The sequence below is a fragment of the Heptranchias perlo genome, unplaced genomic scaffold (genome assembly GCF_035084215.1).
Source record: "Heptranchias perlo isolate sHepPer1 unplaced genomic scaffold, sHepPer1.hap1 HAP1_SCAFFOLD_513, whole genome shotgun sequence".
Taxonomy (NCBI): Eukaryota; Metazoa; Chordata; class Chondrichthyes; order Hexanchiformes; family Hexanchidae; genus Heptranchias; species Heptranchias perlo.
Window position 1 is genome coordinate 95,237 of NW_027139530.1, and position 23,513 is coordinate 118,749.

The window sequence follows — 23,513 nt, forward strand, 5'->3', positions numbered from 1 at the left end:
AGACGCCCTAACATGTGTCTTGGAGACGCTAATCGTTGGAGGTTTTAAACTGAATCCGACTAAGGCCCAAGAGTAGCTCCCACGGGTTATCTATCTGGGTCAGATCATCTCCCCAGAAGGGAGACCGTTAACCCCCGAGGGGGTCCGAGCACTTTTACAAATGCCGCGACCGTCTCCGTCCTGCGGAGTGTAATGGGTTTGTTCAATTACTGCCTCACGTACGTAACCGACTTCACCGAATTGGCAAGTCCCTTAAACAACCTCCTAAAGGGAGGGCCCCCGGGAGAGGCGAGACTGGATTGGACACCTGAGGCAGTCGAAGCTTTTGAAATGGTCACAATCACTTTGGCTAATGCACCTGCCCTGGGTCTCCCGGACCCTGCAAAACCCTCCCATTTGTGGAATTGGGTGGGCAATCGGACGTATAGTGCGGTGGTGGGACAATTCCGGGACGATCACATCCGGCCGGTGGGGTACTATTCCTGCCCAATACCACCCTCTATGACAGGACAGCCTCCATATCTGGCCGCCACCGACTGTGCGGCACCGGCTGTAGAAGCAACAGAGCCCATGGTAGGTCCCGGTAAAGTTATCCGACACACCCGTCACAGCCTCGTTAAACTCCTCACAGGCAGCGGAAAAACAACTTCCAATCAGGGGCGTGCGAGATGGGAGGCGTGTTTGTTCGGTAAGGGGATCCGGATCGAGGTGATAACTGACCCTCGAACGAACCCGGCGTCTTTCCTGATTGATGAAGGGACTCCTCATGATTCACGACTATTTTACGCTACGAGAGTCAGGGACCTCTCCTCACGGAACCCATAGTCCGGGCCTGTTTAGAAATGTCTGTAGACGGGTCCAGCTTTTACCACGAGGGCCGACGGGTCACTGGATGGGCCGTGGTGGGTCCGTCAGGACAGACTCTTGCTCAAGGGGCCTTGGGAACGGAGGAGGGGGGCAACTGGCAGAGATCACCGCGCTCACCAAAGCCCTCCAATTGGCGGAAGGGACAACGGCGATCATATACACTGACAGCCAGGATGCTTACTCTGTCGTCCATGACTACTCGCGTCTCTGGCAGCGACGAGGGGCTGTTTAATTAAGCACGGCCCCTGCGATTGCCGAGCTTATTCGGGCAGCGAATGGTCCCACCTTGGGGGCTGTCATTAAGATTCGGGCCCATCAGACGGAGGAGACCCCGGAAATCAGAGGGAACCGGGCTGCGGACTTGGCCGCTGAGCAGGCTGCCTCCACCCTCCCTGTGACGGCTCTTAATTCTGCAGAGGGGAAGCACAAGGGAAAGGGTTCCGAAGCTAGCGAGGTAACAAGTGAGTCCCTCCTAACCGCGTACCTCTCTGAGTCCCCCGAGAATATCCACCTCTGGGTGCAAGAGGGAGCACATCAAGACGCCCAGGGGTTTTGGCGTCATGAGACCCGGTATGTGGTCCCAACAGCCCTTCGACGAGCCCTGATACAATCCTACCATGAACCCGCACACCTGGGAGGGTGCAAATTATACTACCTCATAGCTGACACCAGGTGGTGGCCCGGCCTGGCCAGGGAAATCCACGAGTCCGGACGCTTCTGTTTGCCCTGTCTCCAAACGGGAATTGCCCCCTCCCTCCCAGTGGCGGGTACAGCCATGTTTTTGTCATCATTGACCTTTTCACTCGCTGGGTGGAGGATTTCCCGACCAGGGGGAATACGGCCGAAGCAGCAGCAAAAATCCTCGCCATGGAGGTCATTCCTCGCTGGGGAGTGCCCGACCAGATAGATTCGGATCAGGGAACCCATTTCACCGGCAAGACAATGAAACAGGCTTTGGCTCTTTTGGGGGTCCGACAGCGGTTCCACATCCCCTGCCATCCTCAATCGTCTGGAATGGGAGAGGGAATGAACCGCACGCTAAAACAATCCATCAGTAAAATCATCCTGCAGACCGGTAAAGGGTGGAACACCGTCCTCCCCGCTAATCTTTGGCGATTACGGGCCACGCCAGCCAAAAGCACCGGCTTTACACCATTCGAACTAATGACTGGACGGGCCATGGTGTTACCCCAAGACGCACCCCCACTGGGCACAGGGGACACCTCCCAGTTCCAAAACACCCTCCTGACATACCTGCGTCTGCTCAGTGAGACCAACCAGGCTAACCATTTCCGGGTCCAGCATTTACAGGAGGCACACTATCTCTCTAGATGTCAGCGTCTCCCTCCTCAAGCTGATTGCTGCAGCATGAACGGATCGGACTGGATTGGAACAGGACGTGTGGAGGGGTTAACAGATGCGTAATAAATCGTTAAGAATAATGCGAATCAGCTTTCTTGCTTTTTTTTCCAGGACCAAGGTCAGACGATCGAGTCAATTGTTTAGGATGTTCTGTATCTCTCTCTTCCTAACAGGTACACGGGCCGGCCCCAGTACTGTCACCGCTACCGGACATATTGACTCTCCAACTATTGGTTACCCAGGCGGGAATATTTCCCTCCTCTTCATCCTCCTCTCTGTTTCCTTCCTCTTTTCCCAGGTCTATCGGACCCCTCTTCGCCTACCCCGGCCCAGCACTGGTCCCTGAATCTGGGACAGTGGCGACTTTGACACTATGAATTGGTCTGTATCAGGGATGATAGGATTGTTGGGACTGCTGGTTTATGGACGGGCAGCTACTGACTCGGAGTTAGAATGGTGCCGGGACGAGTTTGGTACACACACGTGCTATCTGGATGATAGCCGAGGTGGGTATGTGTTAGTTACGCTACTTAATGTGTGCCATCCCCAGTCCGGAGTTTAGCTTCACCCCGGAAAGTCCTGTACGAATTGGACACGAGGAGCTGGTGGACATACACCAGGACAACACGACCTTTCTTCAAGTGTCTGAAGACATTAGGAACGACGTATGGAACTACATCAACACGTTTGGATATCCAATACCTCCATTGCCCGAACACCTGAGACAGTTACGAGAGAAGGTTGAACATTCCCAGCAGGTGTATTATACCATGGAACAGGGGAGCAAGGAGTTGAGGAAAGACATCATGTGGTGGGATGTCTTATGGGACTGGGGACTAAATGTACAGATTCACCCATGGATCCGACTAATTTCCCATGTTTTGGTCATGGTGCAGTTAATACTGGTCTTTATTCTGCTATGTGTGGCATGTAAGAAATGGAAACGGGCTGAGGCAAAACACCTGGCTGGATGGATGGTGAAAACAGCTGGTGTATGCGCCCCTCCCCCACCCGTGCTTCAGACGATTTCAGCCGCTTATGGGAAAAATCAAGTGTGTGGGTGAGGAGAGCAGCAGGAGATTGAATCGGGAATGGTTTTAATGTAAATGACTAATTACCCTCTTTTGATGCAGACCCGGTGCCTCGACGGGCGGCCGCCTCGACAGGATTCATGTCGGATCATATGTGACCAATGGAGGATCCCCCTGGAATAGCCAGTGGGCTGGAGAGGGGAGAGGGCGAGTAAATTATGTTGATTATTAGACAAAACCTCAGTCACTTGCGCTCTTGCTTTTCCCTGAATAATCCAATGTCCAGGTTTGGAGGGGGGACTGTTGGACTGGAAAATAGGCTTGTGAACAGAAATCCAAAACCTCCAGCCCCTCCTCACCTAACCTGATATATATATATATATATATATATTAAAGAATGATTAGCCACTCCTATCCTCACACACACAAGTAGTTAAATCGCACATGCAGCATTTAGGTAGCAGCAAAGCATGATGGGATACTTGACCATTATGGGAGCAGCTTGTAACCCACACTGTAAAAGCTGACAAAGGCAGGTTTGTTGGATTTGTGTCCACCACCTCGCTTATCTCCAGAACACACTAGGGAATGTTTATCCAAGGCCGAAGCCGACATTGTTTATCCTAACTAGCTCACTTCGGATGATTAAGGGAGGAGCGGTGGATATCTCCAAGGTTACCCCAGCTCAAGAGGGAGTCAGATAGGAAGCAGCTGCTCAGGACTTTGTGAAGACCCTTTGTGTCGTTTCAATGTCTGGGACTTGTGTTTATTGATAAGGGTCCTCCTCAGGAATGTGAGATGTTTAAAGTCATGGGACGACCCAAGGTAGCACCTGACAAGTGAGTGGCAGGCTATACCACCCAATGAAACCCTCTGTAGTTACGGAGACCTGTACCACATTCTACGGCAGGTGGGTGTTGCTTATTGAAAGGTATAAACATGCTTGTAGTGCTGATGTTCCTTTGAGAGTTAGTCACGAGCTTGAGGAAGCTGCCACTCTCCCTTTGTGCACAAGGTTTTCTAATAAACTTTAACTTGGTCAGCAGTTCCGTCTCCGTCTGGTTTTGATCCAAAAATTCGAGTCTAACAAGGCTGAGGATTGATTTAATTGAGGTGTACAAAATTATGTGTGGCCGAGATAGGCTGGATAGGAAGAATCGATTTCCCTGAGCAGAGAGATCAATAAACAAGGGGCAGGGCATAGATTTAAAGTGATTGGTAGAAGGATTATTGAGGAGCTGAGGAAAACATTTTTCACCCAGAGGCTGGTAGGTGTCTGGAACTCACTGCCTGAAAGGGTGGGAGAGGCAGAAACCCTCAACTCATTTAAAAGGTACCCGGATATGCATCTGAAGAGCCGTGACCGACAAGGCTATGGACCAAGTGCTGGAAAGTGGGATTAGGCTGGGTGGCTCATTTTCGGCTGGCGCGGACACGATGGGATGAATGGCCTCCTTCTGTGTTGTAAATTTTCTCTGATTCTATGATTCTAATTAAGACTAAGCAGGATAGTTCAGGGATCATGAGAACACTACTGAAGAAAAGTAACTGCTGGGAACCAAGCAATGTGTCCTTGTAAACCACAGATTAGGGAAGTTCCAGCTCCAGTGACAGAGATGGATCACAACAGGGTATAAAAGTGAGGGGATACTGATGTAAGGGGCAGTTGGGACTGGAGACACCGGAGATCAAGCTCAGGGAGTCCGTGGTTCCATCCAGAGGGCTGATCTGGTCTACACGGGGGATTTGCATGTTTAGTCTGGTATGGGAGAGGAAAGAGAATTTGCTCATATATTTCTTCATGAGGTATTAAAGTTGCTGACTCTTAGACTTGTCAATTAATAAGACAATGCATTATTTAGAACCTTCCATCCCTAAGTCTCTCTGCTTCTCTACTTTTAAACTTTGACCATTTAGTTTACATTTCATCTCATTTTTCTTCCTCTCAAAATGCATCACGTCACATTTCTCTGCATTAAACTTCACCTGGCCCATTTACTAACCCGTGGACGTCACAGTGAAGTCTCTGACTCCTCTTCACAGTTGCCCTGGTGCCAATTTTGGCGTCATCTAGAAATTTTCACTTGTGTCCCAAATACCCAAGCTCAGATCATACTCTGTATTGTGGTTAGCAATGGTCCCAACACTGACCCTGTGGGACACCACTGTTCACATCCCTCCAGTCTGGAGAACATCCATTAACCACTACTCTGTTTTCTGCCCTTCACACAACTCCCTATACACACTGCCTCATTCCTTTCAATACGGTAAGTACTAATTTTATCAACAAGCCTCCTGTCCGGCATCTTACCAAACACCCTTTCACAATCAATGTACACAACAACCACTACATTCACTTTATCAGTAGACTTGAGTTATCTCAAATGATTCATGTTGGCTGTTCTTAGTTCATGTGTTTTTCTTACAAATGTTGAAATGTTTGCTCCACCTCATCTGGTTTGATCTGTTTCAAGACGCAACAGAAAGGTCGAGTTGTCTCCAGGAGTTTAAGATAAATTAGGTTTTAAAAATTATGTTTCAGACAATGAGGGACATCTGGGCTTCGACCCGCCCATTCGGTGCCACAACTCCCACCCCTCACACACTCCGATTGGTTGGAGGACCAACTCACCCCTCAGCCGCCCACCCCTCAAGTCAATTTCCGCTCCTCCTCTTGGTCCGGAACTCTCCTTAATCACCAGGGCGGGATTAGTGTTGAGACTGACATCCTGAGGTGCAGTTCGAAAATAAACATTAATTGACCCCGTCAGTTGCAACATTTAATAAAACGAAATTAATAAAAGTTACCGTAAAAATATTTTCTGGAGTTCACCAAAGTGGTGGAGCGTCTGCGCTGTGTGTTTGTGCCGATTTAAATGACACGAAGAGCTGGTATTTCAGTTTATTTTATTATCTTTGTTCCAAACGCGCTCTTCCTGCTTCCAATGTCTTTGTTTTTCGGCCTGATATTAAGATCATCAATGGCGGCTGCATCACCCAGCATGCAGCGCGGTTCAGATTGTGCCCTATCTGAATCAGTGGAGCCCAGCGCGCAGGCGCAGTAGTACCTCATTATCGGTCAGTGTGTCCTGAGCATGCGCGGCCAGTCGAGGCTGCGGGAGGAGCGCGTTCGGTGCAGGTCAGAGGATCGGAGCAAGAGGCTCAATAAACCCCGGGGCCCGGGTCCGGGCTCAGGCCCAGGCTCAGGCTTTACAAACCCCGAGTGCGGCCCCAGACCCGAATATAAAACAGTGAACATTATCCCCCCCTCACTACCCGCCGGGAAATGAAGGGGAAATGGGGATCGGTCAGGGAGCGTCTGTAAATGAAGGAGAAATGGGGATCGGTCAGGGAGCGTCTGTAAATGAAGGAGAAATGGTGATCGGTCAGGGAGCGTCTATAAATGAAGGAGAAATGGTGATCGGTCAGGGGGCGTCTGTAAATGAAGGAGAAATGGTGATCTCCATATCTTCAGTCATCCAGGGAGCTCGAGCTTTGGATGCTGTTCCTTTCCACCTCGTGGGAATCTGTCTACTCTGTACCCAAACCAACTCCTCCTTGAAGGCCTCCCACTGTTCAATTACTGTTCTGCCTGCCAATTTTTGATTCCAATCCACCTGGACAAGATCCATTTTTAACTCACTGGAATTTGCCCTCCTCCAGTTAAGAATTTTCACATTTGACTGTCCCCTGTCCTTTTCCATAACTATTCTAAACCTAATGAGATTATGATCATTGCTGCCCCAATGAAATATGCTCCACCTGCCCCACTTCATTCTCCACACCGAGCCCACTGCTGTACTCACACTCTCTCACACTCACACTCTCTCACACTCACACTCTCTCACACTCTCACACACTCACTCTCTCACATTCACTCTCACATTCCTCTCTCACATTCACTCTCTCACACTCTCTCACATTCCTCTCTCACCCTTTCACTCATGGTTTCGGGCCACTGAAAGATGATGCGATGGGTTTGGATTTCAGCACAGGGAGGAGGGAGAGTGTCTGGGACGGGGATTTACAGCTTTGAGGAATGAGAGAGGAAATAATGTTCCATAGAAAGTAAAGTTATCTGATCTGAATTTCTATCCTGTAATTACAGTGATAACTTTTATGAACTCCTTTTACAGGGGAGGATTTGCAGAGGGAAACTCAAACCAAAGATCACATCAAGATCTGACAGAGTCACTCGATTCATCAGGACCTGAATATCATCGGCCTTTGAATGTGGAAGGAGAAATGTTTGTCTGTTCTATCCATGGGAGAAGGTTTCAAACATCAGTGTGAGTGGAAAAGCAACGAGACACACACACCCGAGTGAGAGTGTTCCAGTGCACTGACTGTGGAAAGAGCTTTAACCAGTTACACAGCCAGAAAAAACATCACACCATTCACAGTGGGGAGAAACCGTACACGTGTTCTGTGTGTGGACGAGGTTTCAACTGATCGTCCAACCTGGAGAGACACAAGGACACCCGGACCACGGAGAAACCGTGGAAATGCGGGGACTGTGGGAAGGGATTCAATTACCCGTCACAGCTGGAAACTCATCGACGCCGTCACACTGGGGAGAGGCCGTTCACCTGCTCCGTGTGTGGGAAGGGATTCAATCGGTCATCACACCTTCTGTCACATCAGCGAGTTCACTCTGATGAGAGACCTTTTAAATGTTCTGACTGTGAGAAGAGGTTTAAAAGCAAAAGTATTCTGCTGACACACCAACGCACTCACACTGGGGAGAGGCCGTTCACCTGCTCTGCTTGTGGGAAGGGATTCACTTGGGCATCCAACCTGCTGAGACACCAGCGAGTTCACACCGGGGAGAGGCCGTTCACCTGCTCCGTGTGTGGGAAGAGATTCACTCGGTCATCACACCTTCTGTCACACCAGCGAGTGCACTCCGATGAGAGACTTTTTAAATGTTCTGACTGTGAGAAGAGATTTAAAAGCAAAATTCATCTGCTGACACACCAACGCACCCACACTGGGGAGAGACCGTTCACCTGCTCTGCGTGTGGGAAAGGATTCACTCGGTCATCCACCCTGCTGATGCACCAATGCTCCCACACTGGGGAGAGGCCATTCTCCTGCTCTGTGTGTGGGAAGAGATTCATTCAGTCATCCAACCTGCTGAGACACCAGCGAGTTCACACTGGGGAGAGGCCGTTCTCCTGCTCCGTGTGTAAGGAGAGATTCACTCGGTCATCCCTCCTTCTGTCACACCAGCGAGTTCACACTGAGAGACCTTTAAATGTTCTGACTGTGGGAAGAGACTTAAAATCAGAAACGAACTGCTGAGACATCGATGCACTCACACTGGGGAGAGACTTTTCACCTGGTCCGTGTGTGGGAAGAGATTCACTCGATCATCCCATCTTCTGAAACATTAATACAGTCACTAATGTATCCAATCTGGCATTCAAGAGAAACAGACTTCCCCAGAGAGGCGTTAGAATGTTCAACTCACCACCACAAGGAGTAGTTAAGGCGAATAGAATGGATGCATTTACGGGGAAGCTGGATAAGCACATAGAGGAGAAGGGAATATTAGAGTTTGCTCATAGGGTTAGATGAAGAGGGGTTGGAGGAGGCTCGTCTGCAGCATAAACACCGGTATAGTCTCGTTGGGCCGAATTGCCTGTTTCTGTGATGTACATTCGATGTAATTCTATGTAAGCTCCATCTGACACAGTTTTACCAACTCACTGAATCTATCAATTTCCCTTTGTAACTTTATGCTCCCATCTACACTACTCACTGTGTCACCTAACTCGATGTCAGCGACAAACGTGAGTGTTCGGCTCTCTATTCCTTCATCTCCGTCATTTATACATATCGGAAAAAGCTGATGCTCCAGAACTAATCACATCCGGCCAATTTGAGTACATCCCTTATTATCCCGGGCCTCTGCCTCCCACCTTCCAACCAACTCCCGACCCATTTCAATAGGTTGCCTTAAATTCCACGCACTCTAATTTTTGTTGACAGTCTCTTATGTGGTCCCTTATTGGATGCCTTTGGAAGTCAATGTCCATCTAACACCCAGAGACACTCCATTATCGAGCACGTTAGTTACATCTTCAAAAAGTTCAACGAGCTTTGTTAGACTTGACTTCCCCTTTACAAATCCATGCTGGCTCTCTCTGATTACTCCATATTTATCCAAGTGCTCAGTCATTCTTTCCCCAATAACGGATACTGGTAACTTCCCCACAACAGGCGTCAGACTGATAGGCCTAGAATTTCCAACTTTATCTCTCCGACCCATCCGAAATAATGGAGTGACATTGACAATGTTTCAATTAAAGCAACAATTCCTGAATCAAGAGAGTTTTGATCGATCATGAGTAAGCATGTACAAGTTCCTTACCTATTCCTCTTATTCCCCTGGGATGGTAAAATCAGGTCCTGGAGATTTGACAATCTTCAATCTCATTATTTTCTCCATCGCCATTATTTTATTTACACTGAATCCCCTTGATTTATTTACAGTTTTCCTCGTGTCTCTGCTATGTTCGCCTCATCCATTTCCATGAAGACCGATGCAAAGTAAATATTTAGCAACTCTGCCATTTCCTGATTTTCAATTACAATATCACCTCCATCTGTCTTTAAGGGGCCCACATTACTCTTAGTCACCCTTCTTTCTCTTAATATACCTGTAAATACCTTGATTGTTGTCGTTATTTTCCCTCACAAGTTTTTGCTCCTTTTCCCTTTTTGGACCTCTTCGGTTTTTTCGTTTCAGCACCACAATAAACAAGACTTCGCTGTAAAGTTCGGCTCAATGATGGGCCGAAGGGCCTCTATCCGTGCTGTATAACTCTCTGACTCAATCGTTCTCCAATGTCAGAGCGAGAATTGTCTGAACCCCGAATTGTCTGAACCCCTAATTTATTTAATGTAACAAACACAAGCACACTTAATCATCCGTGTATCAACACACTGATGGATACACAAAGATAAACACAGCGAGAAATGCAGGCAGTATCAGGATGCACAGGTAAACGGACAAGGGAAATAGACAAAGATAAAACGGTCTGTGCCTCGAACAGACAGTAACGTGTCGCTGATCGATATTAGTGAGACGAGGTGGGGAGCAGGTGCTGTGAATTGGTGCTGTGGTTTAGTTGGTTAAAGCATCTGTCTTGTAAACAGGCGATCCTGGGTTCAACTCCCAGCAATGTCTTGTGTCACTTATTATTTTTACCTAATTTGTGGAATTAAGCGACAAAGTCACACTTTGGAATTGGTATTTGTTGAGGTTTGAGAAGGAAACCGATATCAGAATGACTGTTCAAAAACACCATTTCATCGCACAGACAGACCTCTCATAGAATGTGTCTGTAACACTTTAATTTAAGGACACGTTCTTGTTTCTGGGCTCGTCGGGGTCAGGGTATCATTCACGATTTATGTCATTGAGGAGCGAATGGTTGTCTCCTCGACCTCCGGATAGCAGTGATAAAGTTAGAGGATACACAGAAGCGGACAGGGTGGTCGGGGTCTGGAACTCACTGTCTGAAAGGGTGGTCGAGGCAGAAAACCTCAACTCATTTAAAAAGTACATGGATGTGCATTTGAAGTGCCGTAACCGACAGGGCTACGGACCAAGCCCTGGAAAGTGGGATTAAGCTGGATAGCTCTTTTTCGGCCGTCACAGACACGATGGGCCGAATGGCTTCCTTCTGTGCTGTAGCTTTCTCTGATTCTATGATTCCGTGTGTGGGAAGGGATTCACTCAGTCATCACACGTGCTGAGACACCAGGAAGTTCAAAAGTGACGACAGGGGTTGGATTCTGCTGTTAATCCCATCCAGGACTGAACCATGTTCATTCTGACAGTTGGGGTTTGTTTCTTCTGATGTTAATAACCCCTATAACTGGGCTGGAGTTTAATATTCTGGATATCTGTTAAATAAATCAGCTTTGTTTTAAACACCTTGTTGTAGATTTTGGTCTTTTCCTCCTGAGTGTTTAGCATCACCTGACTGGAGCTCAGAAAGGACTATCTGGGGGGAGGATCGTCCGGTGGGAACAGAACTTCAGCCTGGACACAGTCCTTCAGGGCCACACTGAGAGGGGCAAACGGCACTTTGGTCTTTCTCGTCTCTCTTCACTGACAGCAAAGTCGCCGTGTGGCGTCCAGTTTAAAAATGACCGTAGTAATTATTCTATGTAGATTTAACCTGTTTGTGTGACTGTCCTGAGTCTACCATTTAAGGCAGGCGTTAACTCATTTAAAATAAACCCATTTGAAATAAATGGGTTATGAATTGTGATTTCCGTGAAGCCAATGTTCCATTTCTTTATATGATTCATGTGCCTGCTCTCCGACAACAGGGTAAATGGTGGAATATCAGCCCTGCTCAGCCGGCAATGATCACGGTACATTTTCTTGCAGACAAAACACACATTGAAACCTTAGAACTTTGAGGCGATGAATCTTTAGGGAAAATAAAATTAGAGCTCGAACCATCAAACTTTTAAACCAATAATTCACTGAGCTCAACCTCGAGGTTGCAGTGACCAATATAACAGCTGTCTACAGTCAGTCCAAAATGAATGGTTGAAACTTGCAGGAGTGAAAATCCAACGAGCCGGTCTTCACTCTTCAACCAGCAACTGTGAAGTTAAGAGAAACGTGCCGGAGAAATACTCGATTTCAGCGCGGTGACACTGGGCCAGAGTAAAGCTCAGTTAATATGATCGTCGAGTGGCGAGAGGGTGGATTTGGAATTCCTGAGAGACCGCACTGCGCATTTTCCAGATCTGCTTGGAGCACCAATCCCTTCAATTCATCACTTACAGGGACAATTCGACTCTCGGTTTCCTTTCCATGAGGCTTAGTGAAATTTTAAAAATTGAAAGCGACCAATATCAATTCGAACCTCGTCACCGACATGCTCACAGATACAGAGCGGCCACACTCTGCTTCAGTGAGATGAAAACCCAGAGCGGTTTCAAGGTCGAATGTAATTGGAAGCAAAGCTCAATCAATGAAAGTGCAGGTCATTGAGGTGCCTTTGAAGTCCTGATTGTTTGAACTGAACTTCTTCCAAAAGCGCTTGAGATTCAGGTGGAGTGATTTGGGGATTTATTTTCCCTCTTTGCAAAAGTTTGAACTGCAGATCAAGATCAAAAGTCTCGGGCTAAATTAGGGTTTCTCCAGGATATGAACCTCGAATGGAGAATTTCACAGTGAAGTGTTGTTTATTGTGATGCTGAAACTCAAAAAATCGTAAGAGGTGCAAAAAGGGAAAATGAGAAAAACTTGTGAGGGAAAATGAGGACAACTTTCAAGGTATTTACACGTATATTAAGAGAAAGAAGGGTGACTGAGAGTAATGTGGGCCCGTTAAAGACAGATGGCGGTGATATTGTAATTGAAAATCGGGAAATGGCAGACGAGCTAAATACTCACAGAAAAGCATGAGGATAATATACCAGAGACACAAAGAATACTGAAAATAAATCAAGGGGATTCAGTATAAATAAAATAATGGTAATGGAGAAAATAGCTAGACTAAAGATGGACAAATCTCCAGGACCTGATGGTGACCATCCCAGGGGACTAAGGGGAATAGGTGAGGAAATTGTACATGTTTTAGTCATGATCGTTCAAAACTCTCTTGATTCAGGAATTGTTCCATTGATTGAAAAATTGCCAATGTCATTCCATTAATTAGGAAGGGTAGGAGAGATAAAGCAGGAAATTATAGACCTATTAGTCTGACGTCTGTTGTGGGGAAGTTACCAGAATCTGTTATTGGGGAAAGAATGACTGAGCACGTGGATAAACATGAATTGATCAGAGAGAGTCAGCATGGATTTGTAAAGGGTAAGTGAAGTCCAAAGAAACTAGTTGAACTTTTTGAAGATTTGACAAATGTGATAGATAATGGAGTGTCAATGGGTTATATGTATATTGACTTCCAGAGGGATTTGATAAGGTACCACATAAGAGACTATTAACAATAATGAGAGCACATGGAAATTAAAGCAACCTAGTGACATGGGTGGGGAGTTGGTTCGGAGGTAGGAGACAGAGAGTAGGGTTATTGGGTCTGTGCTCAAATTGACAGGATGTGATTAGTGGTGTCCCCCAGGGATCTGTACCGGGGCATCAGCTTTTTACCATGTGTATAAATGAGGTAGATGAAGGAATAGAGAGCCGAATATCCAAGTGTGTCGACGACACCAAGTTAAGAGGCACAGTGAGTAGTGTAGATGGGAGCACAAAGTTACAAAGGGAAATTGATAGATTCAGTGAGTTGGTAAAACTGTGTCAGATGGAGCTTACATAGAATTACATAGAATGTACATCACAGAAACAGGCAATTCGGCCCAACTAGACTATACCGGTGTTTATGCTGCAGACGAGCCTCCTCCAACCCCTCTTCATCTAACCCTATGAGCAAACCCTTGTATTCCTTTCTCCTCCATGTGATTATCCAGCTTCCCCGTAAATGTATCCATGCGATTCGCATTAACTACTCCGTGTGGTGGCGAGTTGCACATTCTAGCGAGCATCTTTGTAAATATGGTTCTGTTGGAAACAATATTGGATTTATTAGTGACTATCTTATATTTATGGCCCCAATTTTTGGAGCCCTCACCTCCAAAAATGCAAACACATCTGACCTATCAAACCCTTGCATGATCTTAAAGTCCCACATCAGGTCACCCTCAGCCTTCTATTTTCTATGGAAAAGAGGCCCAGTCTGTTCAAACTTTCAATATGGGGAAGTGTGAACTTTGGACCTAAGCAAGATAGATGAGAATATTTTCTAACTGGTGAGAAGCTGGGAACTGTGGAGGAGGAAAGATGTTTACAGGTCCAAGTACAGAAATCACTAAAAGTCAGTGGACAGTTACAAAAAAATAATTCAAAAGGCTAATAGAATGTTGGCCTTTATCTTAAGGGAGCTGGAATTCAAAGGGGTGGAAGTTCTGTTCCAGTTATATAAACTCTGCTGAGACCACATTTCGAGTCCTGCATTCAGTTCTCGGCCCCACACCTCAGGGAGGATATATTGGCCTTGGAGGGGGTGCAGCGCAGATTCACCAGAATTATACCGGGGCTAAAATGGTTAAATTATGCAGACAAGTTGCAGAGAAAAGGTTTGTATTTCCTTGTGTATAGAAGATTAAGTGATGATGTATTCGAGTTGTTGAAGGTGATTAAATGAGCCAATGGTGTGTGTGTGAGCTGTGAGACAGCTTGAAATCCCAATCCTCTCCACCACTGGGGACTGAGTCTTCCAACATACAGGGATTTTCACTCGTCCAAGTTTCATCCACATTTTCTGCTCTTCATTTCTCCGACCTGCTTGTTGCGTCTTTCCCTTCAATTCAGGACTTACAGGAAAAACTCGATTCTGCCGTCAATCTTCGGGTCACATGGAGAGATTTCAAATAATTGAAATCGACCCTGATCACCCCCAATATCGTCACCAACACGTTTGACGAATGCAAAGCGGCTTCCATCGCGGTTTGTCTGCACAACTCGTTCAAAGATACTGTCGGGAATTGGAGGGTCTTTCAAGTCATGACACGAACAGAACAGTTCGCACTGCCGTTTTCCGCAAGACGCTTCAGATTCATGGGGAATGATTTCGGTCTGGCGGTTAAATCAGTTCCCTCTTCACAAATCCGCCTTTGAACCCGGGACTTTTAGTATTTTGATAACCGATACCAAATCGGTTTGCCCTGTACTGTACATTACTTTCTAAATATTACAGATAAGCAGAGCACTTGAGCTGTCACAGCTGTGACTTTGACTTTTCTCCCTCTCCTCCAGATCTCCCCGGCAACTGCCACTAACCACAATCTTCTCTCACACTTCTCCACCAGAAAGTTCCGAGCCTCGGTTTTGAAATGAAATAACGCCCATCTCTCCAATCACCGACAGCCCAGAGAGAGTTTCTTAGTTTCAGCTCCCAATTTCCCCAAATCCTCAAAGTAGCATGAAAATAATTGTCCTTAAGTTAATAATAATATAATTAGAAGTTCTTATCGTCTGGGGTTTTGTTTCAGAAGCCACGGCTTTTAAAGGTCACTGCGGATGTTTAACGAATCGCCTCTTGGTTGGAGGTTTCTGTGTGGGAAAGATGAGGAAGTGATAATTGAGAGACCGAGGATGAAGCTGTTTGATGGGAGCACTGGGGACACAGACCGTGCGCGGCTCCAGTGGAGCAATCGGTCAGCGCGCGTTATTTCTACAATAATTATACGCTGGAGAACATAAGAACATAAGAAATAGGAGCAGGAGTAGGCCAATCGGCCCCTCCAGCCTGCTCCGCCATTCAATAAGATCATGGCTGATCTGATCCTAACCTCAAATCTAAATTCACATCCAATTTCCTGCCCGCTCCCCGTAACTCCTAATTCCCTTTACTTCTAAGAAACTGTCTATTTCTGTTTTAAATTTATTTAATGATGTAGCTTCCACAGCTTCCTGGGGCAGCAAATTCCACAGACCTACCGCCCTCTGAATGAAGAAGTTTCTCCTCATCTCAGTTTTGAAAGAGCAGCCCCTTATTCTAAGATTATGCCCCCTAGTTCTAGTTTCACCCATCCTTGGGAACATCCTTACTGCATCCACCCGATCAAGCCCCTTCACAATCTTATATGTTTCAATAAGATCACCTCTCATTCTTCTGAACTCCAATGAGTAGAGTCCCAATCTACTCAACCTCTCCTCATATGTCCACCCCCTCATCCCCGGGATTAACCGAGTGAACCTTCTTTGTACTGCCTCGAGAGCAAGTATGTCTTTTCTTAAGTATGGAGACCAAAACTGTATGAAATGCTGGGGTTGTGAGTTTCAGCGCCATCTCAAGTAGTTGAACCTTCTAAACATTTTGACTGGAGTTCAAGGTACAACCGGTTCCATAACACATCGACTTCTTCATGTCCCCATGTGGGCACTGAGGCTCCTCTGGCCCCCCGTCTTGCAATAGCAGGTGAGAGTTTATTTGTTTATAGGAGGGAGAGAGGGCGATTGGCGAGAGCTGAAATGGTAAAGCGGCCGGCACGACATCTTTAAATCTAAAGAACCAAACACACAATTCTTCTTTCCGTGAAGCAGAGATTCATCGGTTTGAAGTGTCGTGTTGGGAAAATTCAGGAGGCAAATCTGCTGCCTGGTGTCACGGTGTAACGGGTGAAATTATTCAGCTTTCAATTGTTGATCGGCTGAAATCTCGAGAGGCCTTTTCCAGCTCCCGTGTGGAACAAGTTTACCTTTTGAACCATTGTGCAAAGTGTTTTTTTCATTGCTGCGAACGAATGACAAAACATTTTGTACAAACAAGAAGAATTGTAAACTCACGAGTTCGCTGTCCATGTTTCTTCCATCATGTTCAACAGAAACAAGGATTCTCCTCAACACGTTGCTAAAAATTGTATAAAAGAGATACTCCCCCGAATTCGACATTGACAGGGATAATTCTGAGTCCCACCATGAATCTGTATGATGGAAGCTAATTTCACTGAGTAACCTATTTTAAACAGGGTGAATGTACAAATCTAATGATAAGAGTCTGGGTTGGAGAAGGAACAGATGAAAGTATGAAATTTAATTACACTGATTCCACAAACACTGCACACCACATCCCTTAAACATTGTTAACTGTTTCTACATAAAACTGGAGAGGGTGTAAATAGAAAGTAACAGAACAGAAGCTCATTAATGTATCAAATTTAATTTTGATATTGTTGCACAAACACTGAACATCCCATCGCTAAAACACTGTCCCGATCTAAAATCAGTCGGCAGGACCCTGAGCCACAGTGAAAATGCTGTGATTTCAACCTGGTTCAAAACACGCAGCCTTCTGATGTGGAGTCAGACGCGACTGTTCTTGTTCCAGGCCCACAACAAGCGGCTGGAGCCGGATCCATTGGAGGGTGATCGGTGCAGACTGCCGCCGCGGCTCTCGGAATGTGAGAGGCGGAAGCAGGAGCAGCCTGACCGCCTCAACCACAGCACAGGATCCCCGCTCTCCCTCACGTTGTATAACTGACTCTGTGGCGCAATGGATAGCGTGTTGGATTCTACTTCATGGTTGGCAGAGACATTCAAAGGTTGTGGGCTTGAGTCCCACCAGAGTTGGGTTTTAGTTCAGGGATCGGGAGCTGGGAAGTGAAATTTTGCAGCAAAACCGCAACAGGGTCATTAATGTCCGTCAAGGACGGGAAACTGCCCCCGACACTTCATCTTACACAAGTGGCTCCAGTCACACCCGGATTTATGATTCTTAATCCACTCTGAGCTGGATTGGCGAAACTCTCTCAAGGAGGAGACTCAACATCTGCTCAGACCGAAAGTCAATCTGCTGGACTTCCAGCTCTGTCAGACTGAATGTTCCTTCAGACAGGTTTCTAACTGGACACATGCATCCTGCTGCCGTGTGAGCATTGGTGCTGGAGGGGTAGAATTCTTGCTTGTAGTAATTCTATTCCTGTAAAACAAGCTCCTGAAGTGTAGGTTGGAAAGTATCCTGGCTGAGCGGTCTAAGGCGCTGGTTTAAAACTCCAGTTAAATCCCACGATTTGTAGATGGATCAAAATCATAGTTTGTGTCTCCAAAACCGCAGCCTCCCTCCTATAAACAAGTAATACTGAACATCTCATCTGCGATTGCAACAGTGCAGTCCGGAGGAACCACATGGCAATTCAAATAAGATGCATTTTGGAACAAACTAATTATACCTTCAACTCCGGTCGAAATGTTCACAAGCAAAAGGATTGTTTGATCTCGGTGAGACTCGAATTAACAATCTCGGTATTTCCCGACCCTGTCCTGTCAGATCAGGACCGCGCACTGACCGATTGCGCCGCTGGAGCCCGGTCACTCTGATCACCTGTCCCACTCTGCTGGAAAGAATCTTAAGGTGAGAGACCCGAACCTGTGGAAACGTGTCCTGTCACTGTGATGAAACTAATATCTGCACTTCCACTTTCAGCTTCTTTCACATCCTCTGCTCCATCGCACGACAATCGGGTTTTCTGCGAACAGGTCAAAATGAACATTGCCAGAAATTCTATCAGTAGTGAGATTTTAACCCAGCGCCCACGCAGCGATTGGATTTATTGTCTTAAAGCAGTGAGCTCCGTTCACACAACGCCTTGCCGGTCTTTCACATTTTGTTTAATGCCCAAATAAATAAATTGGAGCTAATTGACCGCATTTACGCCGTGCTGGGGTTGTTCTCCTCAGAGCAGAGAAGGTTCAGAGGAGATTTGATAGAAGTGTTCAAAGTCATGAAGGGTTTTGATAAAGTTAATAAAGAGAAGCTGTTCCCATTGGCGGAAGTGTCGAGAACCAGAGGACACAGATTTGAGGTGATTGCAAAAGAACCAAAGGCGACATGAGGAAAATCTTTTTTACGCAGCGAATAGTTATGATCTGCAATGTGCTGCCTGAAAGGGCGGTGGAAGCAGATTCAATCGTGGCTTTCAAAAAGGAATTTGATAAATACTTGAAGGGGAAAATGCAGGGCCCCGGGGAAAGGGACGGGGAATGGGACCAATGGGATTGGTCTTACAAAAGGCAGGTAAGGGATTGATGGGTTGAATGGCCTCCTTCTGTGGTGTGTTCATTCTGTGATAAATATTATTTTACACACAGTGAACAGACCATCCCTGAAAGACTGCCCCGCGATAAAACAGAGCGACACTGAAACGTTGCGAAAATGCAATGACCCCGACGTGATTCGAACACGCATCCTTCTGATCTGGAGTCAGACGCGCTACCGTTGCGCCACGAGGTCCACAGCGCCCACCTGGAGCCGGATCCATAGGAGGGAGATCGGTACCGACCGCCACAGGGACTCGAAGAGGCGGAAGCAGCAGCAGCAGCACCGCAGGAGCCCCGCTCTCCAATCCAGCCGTTCCCAGCGGAGAGCTGCCAGTCCCGGCCTGAGCCCTGTCTGGGAGCCGCCTGCCATTCAGTCTTTACAGAACGGGACCGATCCAGTTTCAGCTCACACACAGGATCAGGAATCCCACTCCTGACAGATTCACTTATTTAAACCTTGTTTAGATTCAGTGAATTGGGATTTAATTCAATCCTCATCTGCCCGCCGCTCTGTCAGTTCAGGACTTTATTTAAACCGATACTTGGAGCTCTGTTTTACAGGGAGCCGGCTGTTTCAGCATTTCTCAGTCCCACCACGAACACTTTTTGCTGCTAACTTCTGCTTAATACAAAGTTCCCAGGAACGAGGGAATTTCTCCTGGGTACTGAGTTCGAGTTAAGGAACAATCGAGATGCGATTACACTCCTGGGTGTATTCTATAGGCCAACAGCTAGTGGGAAGGATATAGAGGAGCAAATTTGCAGGGAAATTACAGAGAGGTGCAAAAGCCATAGAGTAGTGATAACAGGGGATTTCAACTATCCTCATATAGACTGGGATAACAATAATATAATGCGCAAAGAAGGGGAAGAATTTTTGAAATGTGTTCAGGATAACTTTCTCGACCAGTACGTTTCTGGCCCACTGAGGAAGGAGGCATTGCTGGACTTGGTGCAAGGGAATGAGGCGGGCCAAGTGGAGCAAGTGTCAGTGGGGGAGCATTTAGGGAGCAGCGATCAGTATCATAAGGATTAGAATAGCTATGGAAATGGACACTGTCCACTCTAAAGTAAAAGTACTCAATTGGAGGAGGGTCAATTTCAGTGCGATGAGAACAGATCTGGCCCCGGTAAATTGGAATTAAAGATTGTCAGGCCAAACTGTAATTGGACAGTGGGCACCTTTTAAAAAGATGATTCAGGTACAGAGAAGGTACATTCCAACGAGGTAGAAAGGTCGGGCAACTAAAGCCAGAGCTCCCTGGATAATAAGAGAGATAGAGAATAAGATGAAGCGGGAAACATAAAAGTGAATCAAAAAGTCTTCGACAGGCATGTTAACAGTAAACGGGTGGTAAAGGGAGGGGCGGGGACGATTAGGGACCATAAAGGAGATCTACTCATGGAGGTAGTGGGCATGGCCTGAGGTAATAAATGAGTTCGACGCACCACACCTCAGGGAGGATATATTGACCTTGGAGGGGGTGCAGCGCAGATTCACCAGAATGATACCGGAGCTAAAATGATTAAATTATGAGGACAGGTTGCAGAGAAAAGGTTTGTATTTCCTTGTGTATAGAAGATTAAGTGTTGATGTAATCGAGTTGTTGAAGGTGATTAAATGAGCCAATGGTGTGTGTGTGAGCTGTGAGACAGCTTGAAATCCCAATCCTCTCCACCACTGGGGACTGAGTCTTCCAACATACAGGGATTTTCACTCGTGCAAGTTTCATCCACATTTTCTGCCCTTCATTTCTCCGACCTGCTTGTTGCGCCTTTCCCTTCATTTCAGGACTTACAGGAAAAACTCGATTCTGCCGTAAATCTTCGGGTCACATGGTGAGATTTCAAATAATTGAAATCGACCCTGATCACCCCCAATATCGTCACCGACACGTTTGACGAATGCAAAGCGGCTTCGATCGCGGTTTGGCTGCACAACTCGTTCAAAGATACTGTCGGTAATTGGAGGGTCTTTCAAGTCATGACACGAACAGAACAGTTCGCACTGCCGTTTTCCCCAAGACGCTTCAGATTCATGGGGAATAATTTCGGTCTGGCGGTTAAATCCGTTCCCCCTTCACAAATCCGCCTTTGAACGCGGGACTTTTAATATTTTTGATAATCGATACCAAACTGTTTTCTCCTGTATTTTACATTACTGTCTAAATATTACAGATAAGCAGAGCACTTGAGCTGTCACAGCTGTGACTTTGACTTTTCTCCCTCTACTCTGGATCTCACCGACAACTGCCACTAACCACAATCTTCTCTCACACTTCTCCATCAGGAAGTTCCGAGTCTCGGTTTTCAAATGAAATACCGCCCATCTCTCCAATCACCGACAGCCCAGAGAGAGTTTCTTCGTTTCAGCTCCCAATTTCCCCAAATCCTCAAAGTAGCATGAAAATAATTGTCCTCAAGTTAATAATAATAATATAATTAAAAGTTCTTATCGTCTGGGGTTTTGTTTCAGATTTCACGGCTTTTAAAGGTCACTGCGGATGTTTAACGAATCGCCTCTTGTTTGGCGGTTTCTGTGTGGGAAAGATCAGGAAGTGATAATTGAGAGACCGAGGATGAAGCTGTTTGATGGGAGCACTGGGGACACAGACCGTGCGCGGCTCCAGTGGAGCAATCGGTCAGCGCGCGTTATTTCTACAATAATTATACACTCGAGAAATGCTGGGGTTGTGAGCTCCAGCGCCATCTAAAGTAGTTGAACCTTCTAAACATTTTGACTGGAGTTCAAGGTACAACCGGTTCCATAACACATCGACTTCTTCATGTCCCCATGTGGGCACTGAGGCTCCTCTGTCCTCCCGTCTTGCAATAGCAGGCGAGAGTTTATTTGTTTATAGGAGGGAGAGGGGGCGATTGGCGAGAGCTGAAATGGTAAAGCGGCCGGCACGACATCTTTAAATCTAAAGAACCAAACACACAATTCTTCTTTCCGTGAAGCAGGGATTCATCGGTTTGAAGTGTCGTGTAGGGAAAATTCAGGAGGCAAATCTGCTGCCTGGTGTCACGGTGTAACGGGTGAAATTATTCAGCTTTCAATTGTTGATCGGCTGAAATCTCGAGAGGCCTTTTCCAGCTCCCGTGTGGAACAAGTTTAGCTTTTGAGCCATTGGGTAAAGTGTTTTTTTTAATTGCTGCGAACGAATGACAAGAAATTTTGTACAAACAAGAAGAATTGTAAACTCACGAGTTCGCTGTCCATGTTTCTTACATCATGTTCAACAGAAACAAGGATTCTCCTCAACACGTTGCTGAAAATTGTATAAAAGTGATACTCCCCCCAATTCGACATCGACAGGGATAATTCAGAGTCCCACCATGAATCTGTATGATGGAAATCAATTTAACAGCGAGCCTGGATAGCTCAGTCAGTCGAGCATCAGACTTTTAAAACAGGTGGTGATCTGAGGGTCCAGGTTTCAAGTCCCTGTTCAGGCTAAAAGTTTTAAAACAGCTGGCAAGTTTTGCTTTTCCAGCGGACCAACATCAGCGAAAGGAGCAAGAGTTGGCCATTCAGTCCCTCGAGCCTGCTCCGCCATTTGATAACGTCATCGCTGATCTTCGGCCTCAACTCCACTTTCCCGACCGACCCCCAGATCCCTTGAGTTCCTTCGTGTCCAAAAATCTATCTTTCTCAGTTTTGAATCTATTCAATGGCTCAGCATCCACAGCCCTCTGGGGTAGAGAATTCCAATGGTTCACAACCCTCTCAGCAAAGAAATCTCTGTACTAAATGGCCGGCCCCTTATCTTGAGATTATAACCATTAGTTCTGGACTCTCCAGCTAAGGGAAACAACATCCCAGCATCTACCCTGTCAAGCCCTCTAAGAATTTTATATGTTTCAATGAGATCACCTCATTATTGTAAACTCCAGAGAATATCGGCCCATTCTGCTCAATCTCTCCTCACAGGACAAACCTCTCATCCCCGAAATTAATCTCGTCAACCTTTATTGCACCCACTCTAAGGCAAGTGTATCGTTCCCAGGTAAGGAGATCAAAACTGTACACAGTACTCCAGATGCGGTCTCACCAAAGCCCTATATAATTACAGCAAGACTTCTTTATCCTTGTACTCCAACCACCTCGCAATAAAGGCCAACACACCATTTGCTTTCCTAATTGCTTGCTGCACCTGCATGTTAACTTTCTCTGATCCGTGTGCAAGGACACACAAATCCCTCTGAATACCAACATTTCATACTCTCTCACCGTTTAAATTCTTCCTACCAAAGTGAATAATCTCACATTTCCCCACTTTATACTTCATTTACCAACTTCTCGCCCACTCACTTAACCTGTCTGTATCACTTTGCATCCTCTTTGCGTCCTCCTCACAGCTGACATTCCCACCTCGTTTTGTATCATCAGCAAACTTGGATACATTACACTCGGTCCCCTCATCTAAGTCATTAATATAGATTGTAAATATCTGAGGCCCAAACACTGATCTTCACGGCACCCCACTAGTTACAACCTGCCAACCCCAAAATGACCTGTTTATTCCGACTTCCTGTTTTCTGTCCGTCAACCAATCCCCAATCCATGTTAATATATTACCCACAATCCTATGAGCCCTAATCTTGTTTAACAACCTTTTGTGTGGCACCTTATCGAATGCCTTTTGAAAATCCAAATA

At 46.3% G+C, this 23,513-nt stretch overlaps 2 non-coding genes across 2 annotated transcripts; one reads left to right on the forward strand and one right to left on the reverse strand.

Moving 5' to 3' along the window:
* Positions 1–18,973: 18,973 nt before the first annotated feature.
* On the reverse strand, positions 18,974–19,045 carry trnaw-cca (transfer RNA tryptophan (anticodon CCA)). The gene has a single exon. It is a non-coding gene; the product is annotated as a tRNA-Trp (tRNA).
* A 3,181-nt stretch (positions 19,046–22,226) lies between these two features.
* Positions 22,227–22,311, forward strand: trnak-uuu (transfer RNA lysine (anticodon UUU)). The gene is given in 2 exon segments: positions 22,227–22,263; positions 22,276–22,311. It is a non-coding gene; the product is annotated as a tRNA-Lys (tRNA).
* The last annotated feature ends 1,202 nt before the right edge of the window (positions 22,312–23,513 follow it).